The sequence below is a fragment of the Siphateles boraxobius genome, unplaced genomic scaffold (genome assembly GCF_051911475.1).
Source record: "Siphateles boraxobius isolate OS27281-9 unplaced genomic scaffold, OSU_SipBor_1 100, whole genome shotgun sequence".
NCBI classification, from domain to species: domain Eukaryota; kingdom Metazoa; phylum Chordata; class Actinopteri; order Cypriniformes; family Leuciscidae; genus Siphateles; species Siphateles boraxobius.
This window is the reverse complement of record NW_027508701.1, coordinates 1,102,786-1,106,814: the sequence shown is the minus strand read 5'-3', so window position 1 is coordinate 1,106,814 and position 4,029 is coordinate 1,102,786. Positions and strand designations below refer to the sequence as shown.

Genomic DNA, 4,029 nt, shown 5'->3' with positions numbered 1-4,029 from the left:
TCTATTATCAATTAAAACAGGTTAAAAATGCAGAGTGATATTAAGTAAAGCAGTCTATGGTTTCAATCAATCAACTTCTGGGTTACGGTTCCAGCACACTTCCGCTGCTCCACTCTTCTATAAACCACCCCAGATGGGACTCGAACCCACAATCCCTGGCTTAGGAGGCAAGTGCCTTGTACATTAGGCCAATGGGGCTGTGAAAGTCCTGTGCTCATGTGCGCCGATTACTTTGGCTTTAGTGACAACAGCAGCATTGGCATTTAAACAAGACCATCACACAAAGTAATCCTGATGAACGACTACTTCGAACAGGCCACTGGGACATGATTCGCTTGCCCTACTAATTGTCCATCTCATTCAGGTGGCTTAGTCAATGAGGCGTTTGAACAGGGCATACACACACAAACACACAGATTTTCTGAATGATCAAGCAGGATGTGGAAGTTGCTCTTTATTTGGGATAAAACAAGTACATAAATGAAGAAGCCTTAGCAGAGGATGGTTTCGGTCCATCGACCTCTGGGTTATGGCACGCTTCCGCTGCGCCACTCTGCTAACCATAGAAGAGCTCCCATTCACAGGGGTTTTCAAATGGGCTTGCTTTTAGGCTGACATGAAGTGCACCTAAGTGCATATGAAGCGAGACATGAATTGAGAAATGAAGTGCCTCTGTCATAAACGAGATCAGGAGAAAAACACAAATGGTTTTAGCACATAGACGTGATAGCTTTTCTTCAGGTAAAAACAGAGTATGTTTATAAGTAAAGCAGTCTTAGCAGAGGATGGTTTCGATCCATTGACCTCTGGGTTATGGGCCCAGCACGCTTCCGCTGCGCCACTGTGCTCACTATAGAGGAACTCCCATTCACAGGGGTTTTCAAAAGGACTGGCTTTTAGGCACACATGAAGTGCACATGAAGTGCACATGAAGTGACACATGAATTGAGAAATGAAGTGCCTCTGTCATAAACAAGATCAGGAGAAAAAAACAAATGGTTTTAGCACATAGACCTGATAGCTTTTCTTCAGGTAGGAACAGAGTATGTTTATAAGTAAAATAGTCTTAGCAGAGGATGGTTTCGATCCATCGACCTCTGGGTTATGGGCCCAGCACGCTTCCGCTGCGCCACTCTGCTCCCGGCAACTGCTTTGACACACCCTACTTTTTTCAAAATGACTTGCGTTAAGGCTCGCTTGAAGTTCTCTTCTATCATCAATTAAAACAGGTTAAAAATGCAGAGAGTTTTAGAACACAGCTGAGGGAACTGTTCTTCAAGAAGGAACAGAGCATTTACATAAGAAATGCAGTCTATGATTTCAATCCATCAACCTCTGGGTTATGGGTCCAGCAAACTTCCGCTGCGCCACTCTGCTAACCATAGAAGAGCTCCCATTCACAGCGGTTTTCAAAAGGACTTGCTTTTAGGCTCACATGAAGTGCACCTAAAGTGCACATGAAGCAACACATAAATTGAGAAATGAAGTGCCTCTGTCATAAACGAGATCATGAGAAAAATACAAAAGGTTTTAGCACATAGACGTGATAGCTTTTCTTCAGGTAGGAAAAGAGTATGTTTATAAGTTAAGCAGTCTTAGCAGAGGATGGTTTCGATCCATCGACCTCTGGGTTATGGGCCCAGCACGCTTCCGCTGCGCCACTCTGCTCCCGGGAACTGCTTTGACACACCCTACTTTTTTCAAAATTACTTGCGTGTAGGCTCGCTTCAAATGCTCTTCTATTATCAATTAAAACAGGTTAAAAATGCAGAGTGATATTAAGTAAAGCAGTCTATGGTTTCGATCCATCCACCTCTGGGTTATGGTTCCAGCACACTTCCGCTGCTCCACTCTTCTATAAACCACCCCAGATGGGACTCGAAACCATAAACCCTGCATTAGGAGGCCAATGCCTTATCCATTAGGCCACAGGGGCTGTGAAAGTCCTGTGCTCATGTGCCCCGATTACTTTGGCTGTAGTGACAACAGCAGCATTGGCATTTAAACAAGACCATCACACAAAGTAATCCTGATGAACGACTACTTCGAACAGGCCACTGAGACATGATTCGCTTGCCCTACTAATTGTCCATCTCATTCAGGTGGCTTAGTCAATGAGGCGTTTGAACAGGGCATACACACAGAAACAAACAGATTTTCTGAACGATCAAGCAGGATGTGGAAGTTGCTCTTTATTTGGGATAAAACAAGTACATAAATGAAGAAGACTTAGCAGAGGATGGTTTCGGTCCATCGACCTCTGGGTTATGGGCCCAGCACGCTTCCGCTGTGCCACTCTGCTAACCATAGAAGAGCTCCCATTCACATGGGTTTTCAAATGGACTTGCTTTTAGGCTCACATGAAGTGCACCTAAAGTGCACATGAAGCGACACATAAATTGAGAAAAGAAGTGCCTCTGTCATAAACGAGATCAGGAGAAAAAAACAAATGGTTTTAGCACATAGACGTGATAGCTTTTCTTCAGGTAGGAATAGAGTATGTTTATAAGTAAAACAGTCTCAGCAGAGGATGGTTTCGACACATCGACCTCTGGGTTATGGGCCGAGCACGCTTCCGCTGCGCCACTCTGCTCCCGGCAACTGCTTTGACACACCCTACTTTTTTCAAAATGACTTGCGTGTAGGCTCGCTTGAAATGCTCTTCTATTATCAATTAAAACAGGTTAAAAAGGCAGAGTGATATTAAGTAAAGCAGTCTATGGTTTCGATCCATCAACCTCTGGGTTATGGTTCCATCACACTTCCGCTGCTCCACTCTTCTATAAACCACCCCAGATGGGACTCGAACCCACAATCCCTGGCTTAGGAGGCCAGTGCCTTATCCATTAGGCCACTGGGGCTGTGAAAGTTCTGTCCTTATGTGCCCAGATTTTAGCACATAGACGTGATAGCTTTTCTTCAGGTAGGAAAAGAGTATGTTTATAAGTTAAGCAGTCTTAGCATAGGATGGTTACGATCCATCGACCTCTGGGTTATGGGCCCAGCACGCTTCCGCTGCGCCACTCTGCTCACCATAGAGGAGCTCCCATACACAGGGGTTTTCAAATGGACTTGCTGTTAGGCACACATGAAGTGCACATGAAGTGCACATGAAGTGCACATGAAGTGACATATGAATTGAGAAATGAAGTGGTTCTCTCATAAACGAGATCAGGAGAAAAATACAAAAGGTTTTAGCACATAGACGTGATAGCTTTTCTTCAGGTAGGAACAGAGTAGGTTTATAAGTAAAACAGTCTTTCAGGCTCGCTTGAAGTTCTCTTCTATCATCAATTAAAACAGGTTAAAAATGCAGAGAGTTTTAGAACACAGCTGAGGGAACTGTTCTTCAAGAAGGAACAGAGCATTTACATAAGAAATGCAGTCTATGATTTCGATCCATCAACCTCTGGGTTATGGGTCCAGCACACTTCCGCTGCGCCACTCTGCTAACCATAGAAGAGCTCCCATTCACAGCGGTTTTCAAAAGGACTTGCTTTTAGGCTCACATGAAGTGCACCTAAAGTGCACATGAAGCAACACATAAATTGAGAAATGAAGTGCCTCTGTCATAAACGAGATCATGAGAAAAAAACAAATGGTTTTAGCACATAGACGTGATAGCTTTTCTTCAGGTAGGAACAGAGTATGTTTATAAGTAAAACAGTCTTAGCAGAGGATGGTTTCGATCCATCGACCTCTGGGTTATGGGCCCAGCACGCTTCCGCTGCGCCACTCTGCTCCCGTCAACTGCTTTGACAGACCCTACTTTTTTTAAAATGACTTGCGTGTAGGCTCGCTTGAAATGCTCTTCTATTATCAATTAAAACAGGTTAAAAATGCAGAGTGATATTAAGTAAAGCAGTCTATGGATTCGATCCATCCACCTCTGGGTTATGGTTCCAGCAAACTTCCGCTGCTACACTCTTCTATAAACCACCCCAGATGGGACTCGAACCCACAATCCCTGGCTTAGGAGGCAAGTGCCTTGTCCATTAGGCCAATGGGGCTGTGAAAGTCCTGTGCTCA

At 44.3% G+C, this 4,029-nt stretch overlaps 1 non-coding gene across 1 annotated transcript; it reads right to left on the bottom strand.

Moving 5' to 3' along the window:
* Window positions 1–2,788: 2,788 nt before the first annotated feature.
* Window positions 2,789–2,861, bottom strand: trnar-ccu (transfer RNA arginine (anticodon CCU)). Its single transcript has one exon. It is a non-coding gene; the product is annotated as a tRNA-Arg (tRNA).
* Window positions 2,862–4,029: the final 1,168 nt, after the last annotated feature.